Genomic DNA, 17,989 nt, shown 5'->3' on the forward strand with positions numbered 1-17,989 from the left:
TGATTCAATTCCATTGATCCACAAGTCTGTTTCTCTGCCAGTACTATGCCATTATTATTACTATTGTTCTATAGTATAACTTTAGATCAGGGATGGAGATAACTTCAGAAGTTCTTTATTGTACTGGGTTGTTTCAACTATTCTCTTTTAATTTTTTAATTTGATGTTGAGAATTGTACGTTCAAAGTCTGTAAGGAATTGTGTTGTTGTTTTGATGGGATTTGCATTAATCTCTAGATTTCTTTTGGTAGGATGACCATTTTTGCTGTTATTCTTACTGATCCATAAGCATGGAAAATCTTTCCATCTCTGATATCTTCTTCAATTTCTTTCTTCAGAGACTTGAAGTTTTTTTCATACAGATCTTTCCCTTGCTTGGTAAGAGTTAAACCGATGTACTTTATGTTATTTGTGACTATGTACTTTATGTTATATTGTGACTATTGTTGTTGCCCCAATTTCTTTCTCAGCTCACTTCTCTTTTGTACACAGGAAGACTTGGGATTTTTTTCTTAGTTAATTTTCTAACCAGCAATTGTGCTGAAGGTGTTCATCAGCTGTACTAGTTCTCTGATAGAATTTGTGGGTCCACTCATGTATACTATCATATCATCTGTGAATAGTGATACTTTGACTTCTTCCTTTCTGATTTGTATCACCTTGATCTCCTTTAGTTGTTTTACTGCTCTAGCCTGGACATGGTGGATGGTATCTTTAATGTGTTCTTAGATTTGCTTTGTAAGTATTTTATTGAGTATTTTTGCATCAATGTTCATAAGAGAGATAGGTTTGAAGTTCTCTTCTTTTTGTTGTTGTTGTTGTTGGGTCTTTGTGGGGTTTATGTATCAAGGTGACTGTGGCTTCCTAGAATGAGTTTGGTAATGTTCATTCTATATCTATTTTGTGAATAGTTGGAAGAGAATTAGAGTTAGCTCTTTGAAAGTCTGGTAGAATTCTGAGCTGAAACCAAGTAGAAGGGAGACTTTTGATGACTGATTCTATTTCCTTGGGGGATATAGGTTTATTCAGATCTAGATTTAATTTTGGTAGATGGAATCTATCAAGAAAATTGTCCCTTTCATTTAGATTTTCAAATTGTGTGGCATACAGACTTTTGTAGTAAGACCTAATGATTGTTTGGATTTCCTTAGTGGCTGTTGTTATGTCCCCCTTTTCATTTCTGATTTTGCTGATTGGGATAGTTTCTCTGCCCTTTACTTAGTTTGGCTAATGATTGTCTCTCTTGTTGATTATAAGAACCAGCTCTTAGTCTCCTTGATTCTTTGAATTATTTTCTTTATTTCTTTTGTAATTTAATTTAATTTTTTATTACTAGTTATATTTTATTAACTCAGTATCCCAGCTGTATCCCACTCCCTCATTCCCTCCCAATTCCATTCTTTTTCCCTTGTCTCCATTGAATGGTTTTGGCTTCTTTGTAAAAAATCAAGTATTCATAAGTGTGTGGATTTATTTCTGGGTCTTCTACTCAGTTCCATTGATACTCATTTCTGTTTCTATGCCAATACCATGCAGTTTTTACCTGTGCTACTATTGCTCTGTAGTACAGCTTGAGATTGGGGATGGAGATACCTCCAGATGATTAATTTTTTTTACAGGATTTTTTTGGAGATTCTGGGTTTTTTTGTTTCTCTATATGAAGCTGAGAATCTTTCTTTCAATATCTGTAAAGAACTGAGTTGGTATTTTGATGGGAATTGCATTGAACCTGTAGATTGCTTTTGGCAGGATTGCCATTTTCACAATGCTAATCTTACTAATCCATGAGCATGGGAGAACTTTCCATCTTCTGATATCTTCGTCAATTTCCTTCTTCAGAGACTGAAAGTTTTTTGTTTGTTTGTTTGTTTTTTTTCAAACAGGTCTTTCACTTGCTTGGTTAGAGTCACCTCAAGGTACTTTATATTATTAGTGGCTATTGTGAAGGGTGTTGTTTCCCTTATTTCTTTCTCAGCCCTTTTATCTTTTGTATACAGGAGGGTTTCTGATTTTTTTGAGTTGATTTTGTATCCTGCCACTTTGCTGAAGGTGTTTATCAGCTGAAGGAGTTCTCTGGTTAAATTTTGGGGGTCGCTCGTGTATACTATCATATCATCTGTGAATAATGACACTTTGATCTCTTCCTTTCTGATTTGTATCCCCTTGATCTCCTTTAGTTTTCTTATTTCTTTATCTAGGACATCAAGTAATATGTTGAAGCGATATGGAGAGTGGGCAGCCTTGTCTTGTTTCTTATTTCAGTGGGATTGATTTAAGTTTCTCTCCGTTGAGTTTGATGTTGGCTATAGGCTTGCTGTATATTGCCTTTACTATGTTAAAGTGTGTGCCTTGTATCACTGATCTCTCCAAGACTTTAAACATGAATGGGCGTTGGACTTTGTCAAATGCTTTTTTGGCATCTAAGGAGATGATCATGTGGTTTTTCTCCTTCATTTGTTTATGTGGTGGATTACACTGATGGATTTCCATATGTTGAACCATCCTTGCATGCCTGAGATGAAACCTATTTGTCCATGGTGAATGATATCTTTGATGTGTTCATGGATTTGTTTTGCAAGGATTTTATTGAGTATTTTTGCATCAATATTCATAGAAGAGATAGGTCTGGAGTTCTCTTTTTTTGTTGGGTATTTGTGTGGTTTAGGTATCAAGGTGACTGTGGCTTCATAGAATGAGTTTGGTAATATTCCTTCTGCTTCTATTTTGTGGAATAGTTTGGAAATAATTGGAGTTAGCACTTTTTTGAAGGTCTGGTAGAATTCTGCCCTGAAACTATTTGGCCCAGGGCTGTTTTTGGAAGGGAGACTGTTGATGACTGCTTCTATTTCCTTGGGGGATATGGTACTATTCAATCTATTTACCTGATCTTGATTTAATTTTGGTAGATGGAATCTATCAAGAAAACTGTCCATTTCATTTAAATTTTCAAATTTTATGCCATATAGTCTTTTGTAGTAAGACCTAATGATTGTTTGGATTTCCTCAGTGTCTGTTGTTAGGTCTCCCCTTTAAATTCTGATTTTTCATTTCTGAATTCCACTCTGAACAAATTGCTTATCCCTGATATGGCACAGCATAAGTCAATAAATATGAAAACCACATAAATGACGTATAAATAAAAATAAAAAAATCACATGAACATCCTGATAGCTTAAACAAACAAAAAAACAAAAAAAAATCTGTGAAAAAATCCAAATGCCTTTATCATAAAAGTTTCAAAAGTTGTAAAGCTAGAGGCAACACCTCTCAACACAATAAAGGTATAGGTGAGAAACCTGCATCCAAATCATCACTAATGGAGAAAAGGTTTAGGCTAGTTTACTCAGATCAGAAGTTTGTCATCTATGCTCACCACCCCAACTCCTTTTCAATATTTTGTGCAAAGTGTTAGTTTAGGCAATTAAAAAAATGTAAAGGAATATAAATAGGGAAAGTAGAATTCAAACTATCATGTTGTAGATGGTGTTTAATATTTACTATTGATATATATTCTGGTAAAGCTTGCTGTTTATCCTAAACAGCTGTATACCCAAATCACCACACAGAGACTAGGCTTATTTAGTTAACCTAGAACACAATGCTGGGCAATTGTTACTCCATCCTAAACCTCCTAGCCCTCATAGTTTCCTAACATTTAGATTTCCCACATTATACTTGCTTTTAGTTCCAAGATCTCTCTTTCCTGTTTCTTTCTCCTAGCTCTCCTCTCGCAGCTCTCCTCCCACTCACCTCTGGCCCCTCCCCTCTTTCCTGTCCTCTGGATCCTCCTATTGTACATTGTGGCTAGTTGTTTTATTTTGGCCTGTTTAAAAGCAATTTACACAGTATGCTTATGGTAAGTATCACAATGCAATATCTAGATTGAAACCAGAGAGTGGGGGGGGGAGAAAGCAGCATTTGATTGAACATTATACCAACACTATCACTCTTTACAGATGATGTAATAATATGGATTACAATTCCCCAAAATTCTATCACAAAAATTTATGAAATGATTAACAAGGATAGCTATGTGACAGTATACAGAACCAACTTAACATGTTATTAGTATGTTATAATGATAATGATGTGTTATCCGCTCCTTCCCTCTGGGCTCCGTGCAACAGGACCGATGGACTTGACCCTGTGTGTAAATCCTTCAGCCCTCTGTGCACTCATTCATTCATTCACTCATTCATTCATCCATTCTCCTCCTCCTTCTCTTCCTCCTCCTTCTCCTCCTCCTTCTCTTCCTTCTCCTTCTCCTCCTCCTTTTCCTTCTCCTCTTCCTCCTCTTCTTCCTCCTCCTTCTCTTTCTCCTCCTCCTCCTCCTCCTCTTCCTCCTCTTCTTCCTCCTCCTTCTCTTTCTCCTCCTCTTCCTCCTCCTTCTTCTCCTCCTCTTTCTCCTCCTTCTCCTCCTCCTCATTCTCCTCGTACTTCTCTTTATCCTCCTCCTCAGCCTCCAGAATCCAGAAAGCATCTTAAAGTCTTGGGGAGACAGTTGATAGGTCAGAACCCCGTCCTCACCTCCACCCCCAGAGTGTGTCTGACTGTGACCCTCTCCTCACCTCCCCGCCCCACCCCCCAGCAGCGTTCTTCGCCCACAAGGTGGAACACGAGAGCAAGACCCACAATGGCAGGAGCTTCCAGAGGACCGGGACGCTAGCCTTCGAACGCATCTACACTGCCAAGTGAGTCCAAACCTGGTGGGGGCTGCTGGCTGGGGGAGGGAAGAGAGGGAATGGGAGGGGAGGGTGGTGAATAGGTTCCTTCAGCATTCTGGAGCTCGGGGATGCGTGAGTTCGAGGCCAGCCTGGTCCACAGAGCAAGTCCGAGACTTGGCCGGGGCCACACGGAGAGACCCTGTCTCGAAATAACTCACAAGAAATGGGGCAGCCTGGGAATTCTTTCTCTCTCTCTTTCTCTCCTTCCTTCCCTCCCTCCATCCATCCTTCCTTCCTCCCTCCCTCCTTCACTCTCTCCTTCTTTCCCTCCCATCCCTTTCCCTTCCTCCTTCCTTCCCTCCCTCCATCCTTCCTTCCTCCCTCCCTCCTTCACTCCCTCCTTCTTTCCCTCCCATCCCTTTCCCTTCCTCCTTCCTTCTCTCCCTCATTCCCTCCTTCCTTCCCTCCCTTCTTCCCTCCCTCCTTCCTTCCTTCCTTCCTTCCTTCCCTCCATCCTTCCTTCCTCCCTCCTTCCTTCCATATCAAAAAGGGGGTAGGCCAAAGGTAGCCCAAACAAATGTAAAAATCCAGGTACAAGATGCCTAGCATATCCTTAAATGCTAAAGGAGAAAGGGAGTTTATATAAAGTCTGGCTACAAAGGCCCATCCTGTGTAAAAAAAGGGGGCAAGCCAAGAAATAGTCACAACCAATGTAAAACTGAGATACAAGATGCCTGTGGTATGCTTAAATGCTAAAGGTAAGAGGGAGTTTAAATAAAGTTTGGCTATAAAGGCATAACTCCCCATTCTATATAAAAAGGGGGATAGGACAAATAGCTACAGCATATATAAAAACCTAGGCCTAAACCTTTAAACAGGTACAGGATACCTAGGGTATGCTTAAATTCTAAATTAAAAAGGAGTTTATATAAAGTTTACCTAAAACATTCCTTTTCTGTTGCTCAAGGCAACCAGCTTGTCTCTCTAATGGGAGACCTCTCAGGAGATAGGTAGCAGCTTGGCCTAATGCAACACTTATCCAAGACTCCAAAAAAGATACTTTGATTTATCCAACCTTGTTTTTATTTCAACGTGATAATGATTGTATGTTCAATAATAATGGTAACTTATATTGCTGATCCCTTTACATGGAAACAACTCTCAACCTGACTGAGACATAAAAAATAATGTCTCCAGTCAAAACATCAACCATACATGGCCAATAAATCCTTGGCTATAATATCTTCAAAATTTTCATTATGCCATTATTTAAATTGGCATAGATAAAATTGGCTTACAGTTTAGTTTCATCCTGCACATTTCATACATTCATAATTTTAGAACTGTATGATGTTTGTGAGAAATTATATGTGTGCAGAACAAAAGGACTGGACACTGGAGATGCTGGATCAAACCTGACAGAATCCTCTTTCCAGCATGCTGAGACTTTAAAATATCTATTCCAGCATCTTGCATGTTCCTGCCTCAACTGCTTCAATTGCTGTTTCTCATCAATATTTCAATATTATTTGGTGATATTTGACAAAAAGAAAATGGGCTTCTTCTTCAGACTATGTTATCTGAACTGAAATTTCTAGGCTAGGTGTATGAGCAAACATACCTGTAGGGTAAGCAGTCAGGAGGCAGAGGCAGGAGGATCACATTGCCAGACACATTTTTAAGAAGAAATTTATGGTATTAATTTGTTGGTGGTCCCATCATTATTTCACTCATTCTTCCTTCCTTCCTTTCTTCCGATTTATTTATTTATTTATTCATTCATTTATTTATTTGTTCATTCATTCATTCATTATACAGTGTTTGGCCTACATGTACACCTGCAAGCCACCAGAGGGCACCAGATCTCACTATAGATGGTTGTGAGCCACCATGTGGTTGCTGTGAATTGAACTCAGGACCTTTGGAAGAACAACCAATGTTCTTGTTATCTGAGGCCAACCCTGGTCCCACTTTGTTTTAGCTCATGTTCCATAAATTTTCTAAAACATAAATGAATGTATAAGACATTAAGAAATGTCTTAATGATTCTTTACTATGGTCACACATAAGTTTGAACAAATACTGCTGAGTTCATCTCAAGAGCTCACATCACCAAGTGGTGAATTAAATTTATCATTGTGTTTTCAGGATGATAACTATTTCTTACCTATGACCACTAGGAAGCTGTATGCTGCCTTAGCTGATCAAACTGGATGGATGAGTAAACAGCAGCTTTTAAGCCTGCCTTGAACTTATGATACTCCTGTCTCAGCCTTCTGAATGCTGGGGTTTCAGGCTTGGGCTCCTAAAGTGAGAACAATGAAGCAGATGGTACATTTATCTCTTTGCGTGGGGGGGGGGGAATTATCACATTTTTACATTTCCAAACTTTATATACATCACATATCTCCCACATTTAATAAAATATTAAAATGTGTCACTCTGCCAGGTAGCCTTGACAACCCACAAATATACCCTTGAATTTTTCTGTTGCCATCTGTTGCTGCTCAGGGGGCTAACTGGTTAGTCTGGTTTGTGGCCCCTTGGAGAAAACTAACTTTAAAATTTATTATTAGTATAATTTAAAGAGTTAGTGAGTGTTCTTTTTGGAGGGAGGGGAACTTTATTGATGATCCATGGTGTATTATTTTTTTTCTTTGAAAATTTATTATTTGTAGAGTATTCTGCCTGCATACCAGAAAAGGGCACCAGATCTCACTGTAGATGTTTGTGAGCCACCACATGGGTGCTAGAAATCAAACTCAGGACCTTTGGAAGACAAGCCTGCACTCTTAAACTATGTGATGTCTCTCCAGCCCCATCATTTATTATTATTATTATTATTTTAATTTTTACTGATTCATTGTAGATCCCTGTCATAGACCCCCCCCCTCTCCTCCTGGTTCTACACTCCCTGTTTCCCCTATCACCCCCCACTTGTCTCCTCAGAGAAGGGGATCACCCCTCCCCTGTGTCCACCCACCCATGCCACCATATCAAGTCGCATCAGGACTCAGTGCATCCTTTTCCCCTGTGGCATGGCAAGGTAGCCACAACAGGGGAATGTGATAGAAAGCTAGCTTGTGGGTCAGGGTGCATTCATATGTGTGTTGGTCCTGCTGTGTTTAAAAGACCTTGTTACCCTCGTGTCCTTCATCCCCTCTGGTGCTTACACTCTGCACAGAGTTCCTTGAGCCCTTAGGGGAGGGAATGGCTGGAGACATCTCATTTAGGGTGGAATGGTCCAAGGCCTCTCACTATCTGCAAATCAACTGGATGTGGGTCTCTGTATTTGTTCCCATCTGCTGCAGGAAGAAGTTTTCTATGATGGCTGAGTAAGGCATCGATCTGTGATTATGGCTGTGCTCCTTTAGCACAACTATAGCATTTACATTTCTCTGATGTCTCTGGCCTGTGTAGATGCAGGCTCCTGGCCACCCAAGCCATGTTGGATCAAGGTTCCTTTTCATGGAGTGGGCCTCCTGAAACTCAACCAAATATTAATTGGTCACTTCCATGAAATTTGTGCCACAAGCACACCAGCAAATCTTGTAGGCAAGTTACCATTGGAGAGTGAAAGGTGTATGGCTGGATTGGCGTGTACATTCCTCTTTAGGTGGACTATGGTGAATGTTAAGGGGAACACGAGCACCCACAAGCATGCATGCCATGTCTTCAGTGTCTTATGTATTGTTGAAAAAGCAGGCACTTGAGAATAACTATAAAGTTATGCTCCAAGAATCTGACACTTGGTGGAAATTAAACTTTCAGGAGTTACCATGGCTCCTCTTCATTTTCCTAGTTCCTCCTGTATCATGTTATTTTCAGGTATTTCAGACCGAACAAAAAACATCTTTTCAGGCTGGAAATGGACTGTAGTTTTCAGGTTAGATAGCAGTAGCATAAAATTTGGTCAGTGGTGAACTATACTTATCTGTGTGCATTATTGAAAATATCTAGATTTCAACATGTTTATATTCATGAATGGACTTACATGTATTATAGGGATTTTATGTAGATAATTCACAGTATGATTACTTAAAACTCTTTCAAAAATTTACTATTATTTCACCCACTTCCTTCTTTTATATTTATCCTCCTTCATAATTAGAGTACCTCCCCTGGTTTATCCCAATCGTATCAATTGTATCTGCCATTATATTGCTTACCCACCATGCCTTCTTGTTTCTATAGTTATTCCATGATGAATACTCACAAATCAACATTTGGAGCTAGATGCCCCAGAGTAGAGAATGAAATATATTTGTCTTCTGGATATGGGTTACCTAAATTATGTTTTTTTTTTACATACATCTATTTATATGTATGATATTTATCATGATAAACATATTTATGAGTTTCCATTTCCTATCTATTGTGAACAGAATAGCAATGAAGGTGACTGAGCAAGTACTTGTAGAGTGGGATGTCGAGTCATTTTTACGTATGTCAAAGAAAAGAGAAAAGAGTCAGGCAGCAGATTTATAATTTCTGTTTAGAAAATTCTCTACTCTGATTTCTGGAATGGCTCAACCTGTTTAAAAGAGACGCCACGGAGGGTTTGGGGATTTAGCTCAGTGGTAGAGCACTTGCCTAGCAAGCACAAGGCCCTGGGCTCAGTCCTCAGCTCTGGAAAAAAAAAAAGACACACCACGGACCCCTTTCCAGAAATTGATTTTCATGCCTCGTCTATAGAAAAATCTCAGATATCACCCAAAGCCCTGTATACTCCACAAAATAACAAAGAAAACAAGTACTTGTTCATGTACTATTTATCTCAATTACTATCATGTAATTACATTTTGAATATGTATATTATTAATATGAATATTAATAAAAAACATGCATAACTTACTAAAATGTGTTTTCAGCAGCAGCTTCTATTCTAAAATAGAATGTCTGTGATTGTTCTACAAAGTCAGGGGCTCTTATTTTGTTTAAATATACATTTAAGAAAAAAGTTACTTAAAAGTTACTTTAAGTTACTTAAAAAAGTTACTTAAAAGTTACTTAAAAATAATTTAATTTTAGTATACTAATAGGTTTTATTAGTAAAAAGAAAACTAATATATCAAAATGATCATTTTTTATTTTTAATACATCTCAAAGAGTTTTTATCAGGTCTTAAGAGAATAATGTGGCACTTAGGGAAGAAGATGCACCCCAGCAGCCCTGCACTAGCCAATAAGGAGAAGACCTCCACAGCCACGACAGCTTTGCCCTTGGTGCTCTGGTAGACAGGGATGAAGATGACCCAGACACTGAGGAAGACCAGCATGCTGAATGTCAGGAACTTGGCCTCATTGAATGTGTCAGGCAGGTTCCTTACCAGGAAAGCCACAGTGAAGCTGCCTAATGCCAGGGTCCCTAAGTAAGCCAGCACACAGTAGAAAGCAGTAACTGAGCCCTTGTTGCATAAAATGATGACATGAGCATGTACAGAGTGTTCATCAGTGTCAATATAAGGAGGTGAGGTTCCCAGCCAGACTGCAGAGAGAATAAGTTGGATCAGGACACAGATGGGGATGACAGCATTATAGATGCCTGAGACAAACAACCTTCTCATCGTTCTCCCTTGGTTTCATGACCCTAAAGGCCAGAATTACAGTTATAGTTTTTGCCAAAATGGTGGAAATAGCCAAAGTGAACACAAGTGCAAATGTTATTTGTTGCAGTATGCAGGAGGTTGTGTTCGGGTGGCCAATGAAGGGAAAGGGGCAGAGGAAGCAGAAGAGGATGGAGATGAGCAGGGTGTAGCTGAGAGTCCTGTTATTGGCCTTAACAATGGCAGATTCTCGGTGTTTGAGAAAGATTCCCAAAACTGCAATTGTGCTGACAGAGAAGCACATAGCTATGCATGCCAGCGTGATGCCCAGAGGATCCTCAAAGGAAAGAAATGTCACTGCCTTGGGCAGACAGTAGTTTCTCTCTGGGTTTGGGTACTCTTGACTTGGGCAAGGGATGCACTCCTTCTGATCTGTATGGAGAAATTGGATCAACATTTCACCTTATATAAATATCTATTTGTTGCACATTTAATTCATTAAAGTGCTTTCCAGTGATGTGTGTATTCTGGTATATTCTGCTTCCTGTTACTGCCAAGTACATGAACTCTTTATAATTCGCATTTCTACTGTTTATCCTGCTTAATTAAAAATAAGCTTTCTTCTCAGCAGCTTATCACTGTTTCTCAAGGGCAGTGAAATCTATTTTACTCGTATTCAGATAAAGTAATACTGTCAAGTGAGCCTTCAAATCTTTTTTTACACTTTGAGTTTCTAAGTATGTGTACAGTGTATTTTGGTGACATCAATGTATAAAAATACACTTCCTTCCTTGTTTCCATCATCATGGGTTCTTCTCATTTTTTTTTGTTACTCACTGTTTCAGTGGATATTTGTTATCCCACTCCTATAATTTTTCTAAGGTAACATGGGAATAAGTTAGGTCTCACCTCCATGGCCTATGGAACAGTTCTGATTTGACGATAAATATACATCAACAAACTCCAGCTATAATTTCAGACCAATCATTACCTATCTCAGCTGTGGAAGTTGCAAATAAATTTCTATAATCTTTGACATCCTTTGACTCAGGACAGGACTCTTTGTCTTTCATTATTAATTCCAGAATAATCCTGGGAATTGTTCTAACTTTCACTCTTGTTCTTACAGTAATATTCTGAAGACTGAAAAATGACCTGCATGTCATAAATACCATAAGTCTACAAAAATGTTAAATCAGAAAGGGGGAATGACACAGCCATATTCAATGAAATTGTTGAGAGTCATGAAGCCAGTACAGTTGCGTGGTGCTATTGCAGCAAAGATGAGCAGATTGTTATAATCATTGTTCTTCTATCTGTAACTTCTGGTTGTTTGTTTTGTGTGTGTGTGTGTTGCATTACTGGGAAATTTCTGCACTATGATTCAATCTCTATTTTTTCCTTCAGAAAAATTATGTCTGAGTCTTTTTTTAAATTAGGAATTTTTAATTAATTATAGTTTCTTCACTTTGTATCTTAGCTGTATCTCATTCCCTCCACACCTTCCTGCCCTCTTCTCCTCCCATGTCCCTCTCCAAGTCCCCTTCCTTCTGACCCTAGCCTATCAGGTCTCATCGGAGCTGGCTGCATTGTAAGGGGAACAGGGACTGACATAAACTCATTGACTGGCTCTTTGATCACCTCTCCTGAACGGGGAGCAGCCTTACCAGGCCACAGAGGAATCAGTGCAGCCAGCCCTGATGAGACCTGAGCCTTATGAAAATACTAAACTTAACTTTATCTGTCCACTGTTTGAAAATCTTCTTTATGCCCTGGAGATTATTAAGCAGAGTTAAGCAGATGAGAGAGATGAGGCCATTATTTCAGGAGTTTTCTTGGGGTATGTGCCCCAAACAGTGTATTGGTGCAGGGTAACCAAAGGCAATATTCGAAGCCTGAGAGGCCTGGAGATTCAGGTCTAGATTTACGATCTTTTATTAAAGGCTTAACGCTCCCTGAAAATGTAGTTTAAAGATAGAAGGTCACATAGAGTACACTCCTGACCGAATAAAACTCAGTAAATAAGATAAATTGACTTAAGTAAACTTTTTCTACTTTGTAGCATAGATGGTGATACATAGAGTAAAGGGAGCTATTTATTTGTATTTGCTATGCATAAAGAGACCAGTTAAAGTGTTTTCTGTTTCTCTGGACTACACTCATACTGCAAACAATGGGAGCCTGAAAGCAGGCTTTCACAGATTAAATGTGTTTTCTTTGAAGGAGACATTCTTTAGATTCTTTAAAGTAGAGTAATAGGGCTAATAATGATAATCAAATATATTCCGTGTGTACTGCTTATATTGTAACTGAGCTTTTATCCCTGGATAATGAAAAAAAAATCAAACACCCATTCTCTACCACTTGTATAATCATTAATCTGTGTTTGTACTGTGAAACTTGTATAAACAAGAAGAGCCTTTTCAACAATAAGTCAGAGCCAAAGAAAGGTCTGAATGTTAGAAGTCAGCTGCTAGATTCCTCTGACAACTTCAGCTGACTAATTCTCTCTCTCTCTCATTGCTGACTCCTCATCTGCTCTCTGTAGCACCCTGAAGACAAAGACCTCTCCTTTCCATGCTCAGGATTGCCCCACAGAAAGGCTCCTAGCACAAGCTCACAGAGAATGAACTCCCAACAATAGAGCATTCATAGGGCAGATCAGGGCTCTCTACACATACACAACAGTTGTGCAGCTTGGTCTTTATGGGGACACCTAACAGTAAGACCAAAGCTGTCTCTGATTCTTTTGTCTCCTAATTGGACTGCCTTGTGTAGCCTCAATGACAGAAGTCGTGCATAATCTTATTCCAACTTTATATGCCAAGGTTGGTTGATATCCATGGGAGACTTCTTTCTTTGAAGAAAAAGGGAGTAGAGGCACATTGGATTGGGAGGTGAGGTGAGAGAGAGGGTCTGGGAGGAGAGGTGTGAGCAGATGCTGCGATAGTACACACACAAAATAATTGATAATATAATAAAAAGAAATAACATTATAATAGAAATGAATGAAACAGAAATAAAGAAAACAATATATAGAATTAACCAAAGGAAGAGCTGGCTCTTTCTGAAGATAAAGAAAATTGACAGACCCATATCTCAAATAAATTAAGGAAAAAATAGAGTACTCAAATTAACAGAATCAGGAATCACAGAAAAACATTCCTACAGAAACCAATAAAATTCAGAATATTCTAAGGAAATATTTTTAAAACATACTATATTCCAGTAAGCTTAAAAATGTACATGAGATGGATAAGTTTTAGCTTTGCCCAAGCAACCGTTATTCAAAGATGAATTCAACAATAATTCAACAACCTAAATGGACCTAAACAGACCCATAAAGAAATTCAAAAGGTCACAAAATGTTTCCACCACAACAGAAAGGAAGAATGAAAGATCAAAAAAAAAAAAAAAAAAAAAGAAGAAGAAGACTCTAAGATGGTGGAGACCAGTGTGCACTGTATCTGAGGGGCAGAGATTCAGAGACTCTGAGACCAGTATATGGACAAGTGGCTAGATCCAGAGCATCAACTTTGTGGCTTCCTCTTATGGACAGGCAGGCCATCTAGGAATTGGAATCGATATGATCCAGGCCCTCTGTGGCCATCTCACTGATCCAGGAGTAGCAAATATTGGGCCACCTGCCCCTACACATTCTCTAGTGAATTTGGATCCCCATATCCAGGGACTCTCTGCTCTAGCAGCCAGAATTCAGAAACCTCTTGTTCTGTGTGGGTCAGCTTCAGGATTACTAGGAGAGCATCCCAGCCACTAAGCCACTGTTCTTCTGGTCACCCTGTGGACACCAGGTGAACAATAGAATTACAGGGATCACAGATCCAAAGTGCTCAGGGGAATCTGAGTACAGGGAGCACAGTTTGGAGCAGGCCTGTAAGCTGCAACCCAGCTTTATTCTGAGGAATCCAACAGATGCCACTTGGGGCACCTGCACCTGTACCATGATAATGATGAGTACCAGTACCTGCACCCCAAAATTCAGAGTTCCAGCACATGCACACCCCTGTCATTCAATTCACTTGTCCCTACATATTTATGTGTCCATACACTTCCCTGTGCCTTATCCTTCAAGATGCTGGCATCTGAACTGCCAGCACCCATTCTTGAGTCACTCCATATTTGACATCTTCCTGAACACTACTCTAAACTCCAAAGACAGGAGGATCCAGGCTTTGGTGCAGGTTCCAGGAAGAAATAGGTAAGGCTACAGACAACAAGATGGCTAAAGACCAGCCTAGAAACACAGTCAAGACAAACCAGGACATCCTGGCTACACCAGAACCCACTCCAAAGAGCAATGGATATTCTAATGCAACTGAAACACAGGAAAAGGACATTACATCTATGTTTATGCACTTATTAGAGGCATATAAAGAGGAAAAGAATAAATGTCTCAAAGAAATACAGAGAGATACAAGGCAAACAAAGAGAGGCCATCATAGACAAGAAACCACAATTAAACAGGTGAAGTAAATTATTAAAATTATTCAATTCTTGGAAATAGAATTTGAATCAATAAAGAAACACAGAGAAAACCCTGGACATGGAATATTTAGAGAAGAGATCAAGTACCAAAGAGATAAGCATCACCCACAAAATGTAAGAAATGGAGGAGAAAATCTCAGGCATTGAAGTTACAATTGAAGAAACTGATATACCTCCAAAGAAAACATAAAATTAGAAAAGTGCAAGGACTCCATGAAAAGATGAAACCTAAGAATAGTAGGAATAGACTAAATAGATGATTCCAGGCTCCAAAGTGCAGAATATATTTTTAATAAAATCATAGAAGAAAATTTCTCCAACCTTAGGAAAGAGATAACATTAAATATACAAGAGGCTTCCAGTAACCCAAATAGACTAGACCAGAAAAGAAAATCCTCTTGGCATATAATAATCAAAACAATAAATCTACACAATGAAGAAAAAATATCAAAAGCATCAAAGGAAAAAGATCAAGTGACATAGAAAGGCAGACCTATCAGAATAACACCAGACTTTCCAACAGAGGTTATGAAACCCAGAAGGGCCTGGGAGGATGTCATGCAGATGCAAAGAGACCACAGATGCCAAAGCAGACTACTGTACTAAGCAAAACTTACAATCAACACAGATGGAGGAAACAAGATATTCCATGACAAAACTAAATTAAAACAATGTCTATGCACTATCACTGACCCTCAGAAGCTACTAGAAGGAAAACTCCAACCCAATGAGAACAACTACACCCACAAAACACATGATATAGATAATATCAGAACAAAAATCAAAAGAAAACAAGCACACAAACACACTATCCACAATAACACCACAATAAAAGGAACTGAAATTCAATGGTTACTAATATCTATCACCATCAATGGAATCAGCAATCTAATAAAAAGACATGTTAACAGAATACTTATGGAAAAAAGATTCAACATTCTGCTGCATACAATAAACACACTTCAGCCCCAAAGATAGACACTACCTTGGAGTGAAGTGCTAGAAAAAGGTTTTCCAATCAAATGGATCCAAGGAGCAAGTGTACCATCTTAATATCTAATAAAATAGCCTTCCAAACAAAATTAATCAAAAGAGATACTTTGAGGCAAGAATCATTAGGTTTGTTAATCACAGAAATACAAATCTATCCTGGACAACTGGAGAACTCACAATTAATGGAGAGCTCATAGCATGGAACACTGCAAGAGCTGAGATGGCCATTCTGTGCACCCAAAGGCACGTTTTTGAAAGTAGGGTGCATATGACACAATAACATGAGAATTGCCACTCTAAACTTCACACATCATGTGGCTTCAGCAATGATTAAAAATGGATTCAGGGATGAGTGTTAGAGACATAGGGAACAGCACTACATTATGACACCAAGGTCATTTCTTAACTTTCCCTGTCTCCATTCCCTAACAGTTTGAGTAAAAGTATTATTTTTCTACCTGTCTGGTTAGAAATGTGCTGCTCTGGACAAAATGCACAAGAAAAACAGCAGACCGGTCTGTCTTTTTGCAAAACTTTCCAGAATCCTGGACCACAGCTCTGTGTACATACAGATTGCGGAGTCTGAAAGCAACACAGAAAAACTGGTCACGGTATCGAACATCACTTTAAAATAGTTTAGGCTAAATACACGTCACCTATGAAAATTGCATTTGTTTATGAGGAACTCTGAGGTTTTAATGTGGGAATGTAGAATGGAGATTTCAACTTACCACACTTTCCAATACTAAATGTTCAACATCCCTTTATGGTGACCAAACTATGACTCACTAGTGCCTATCCTGTGTGAAATGTGTTGGACATCAAGATATCCTCTTCTGTGAGGCAGAAAGCCAGAACTTATTTTATAGTATGAATTTTGGGACAGTTTGATTTTAAGACAAGTATCCAATCATACTTGCCTCCAAGCACACTTATTTCTGTCTTTATATTTTCAATCTTATAGTAACACCCATGCACTCTGATTCAGCTGCAAAAGAAAGTTCAATTTTCTCATGAAAATGGTTTGGCCATTGGTGAATTATAATCTGTTACTGTGACTTTTACCCTTGACTCCCAATGTTAGGGGTTGTTTTATGCCTTTCTTTTCAAACATTAGTGACATCATCAAATGGTACTTTCACCAGTTGCATTCTTAATCACATAACTAAAATATTCCTAGTGAAATTTTAGTTTGTTATATGTTAGAAAATTTGTAGGACAGGAAGTATTTCTATCTTAGACCTCTTTTCTGCCCTGGTTTGGCAGTTTCTGTCTAATGAATATGTACATATTAACAGGAATGTGTTTCTGGATAACTGGATCAGCTGTTAAGAGTGCACATAGCTCTTGAAATGAAATATGAGTTCAGTTCCTGAGACACATATTGGGCAGCTCATATACATTGCTTAGAGAAATGTCTTGTGTCCAAATCCATAATTTATTATTTATGCTAGCTCACATCCTTGTAAAATTATTGAGATGCTTGAGTATGAGTTATGTGAATGGCTAGCCTTTATAATTAAGATGTGAAAATTTACAAAACTTTGTGTGCATGTGTGTGTTTACATATAGAAACACACATACATGCCTTTATATAACCATGAGCACTCAATCATTCATTCACTGCATTATGAATGAACACAAACATTCAAATTCAATTCATTATGTGTGCATTTGTATGTATATTTATATGTGTATGTATACACATACATGTAATTCTGAAATATTAGTTCATTTCTGATTTAATGTCATCAAACAGAACTAAAGAGATGTTTTAGTATTTAACATGCATGCCACATAAGCAGGAAAACATGAATTTGATCATGATGAAAGAATGGAAGAAAAGTTGGGTACAGGAAAATAGGCCTATAATCCAAACTTTATGATCATGAAGACAGAGAGAGAACCTAGGTAATTCTGTCCACTGAGTTCAGCAAAATCAGAAAGCAAGGGTTTCACAGATAAAAATAAAGTTGACAGCAACTGAAGAAATCAACCACAGTTGACTGGGATTTAAGAAGCACATGTGCTTGGATGCATGAACACCCACACACAAGCTAATAGTCACAATAGAGCTGAGAAATTAAAAATTCACAGTCATTTTAAAAGTTCAAAGAATCATTACACAATCAATTTTTATAATTCTTTACAAATAATTCCCTTCATATTAAATACTGAAAAATTTCCAGACCTGTTTTAATTTGCTTGGCCATTGAATCAGAACTTCATTGATGAAAAAGCCTTGATCTTATGCACTCTTGAAGACAAACTCTCCCACTTT

At 38.4% G+C, this 17,989-nt stretch overlaps 1 pseudogene; it reads right to left on the minus strand.

Moving 5' to 3' along the window:
* Positions 1–9,756: 9,756 nt before the first annotated feature.
* On the minus strand, positions 9,757–16,284 carry LOC132650876 (vomeronasal type-2 receptor 116-like; annotated as a pseudogene).
* Between the last annotated feature and the right edge of the window lie 1,705 nt (positions 16,285–17,989).

The sequence above is a fragment of the Meriones unguiculatus genome (assembly GCF_030254825.1).
Source record: "Meriones unguiculatus strain TT.TT164.6M chromosome 13 unlocalized genomic scaffold, Bangor_MerUng_6.1 Chr13_unordered_Scaffold_34, whole genome shotgun sequence".
Lineage (NCBI taxonomy): Eukaryota > Metazoa > Chordata > Mammalia > Rodentia > Muridae > Meriones > Meriones unguiculatus.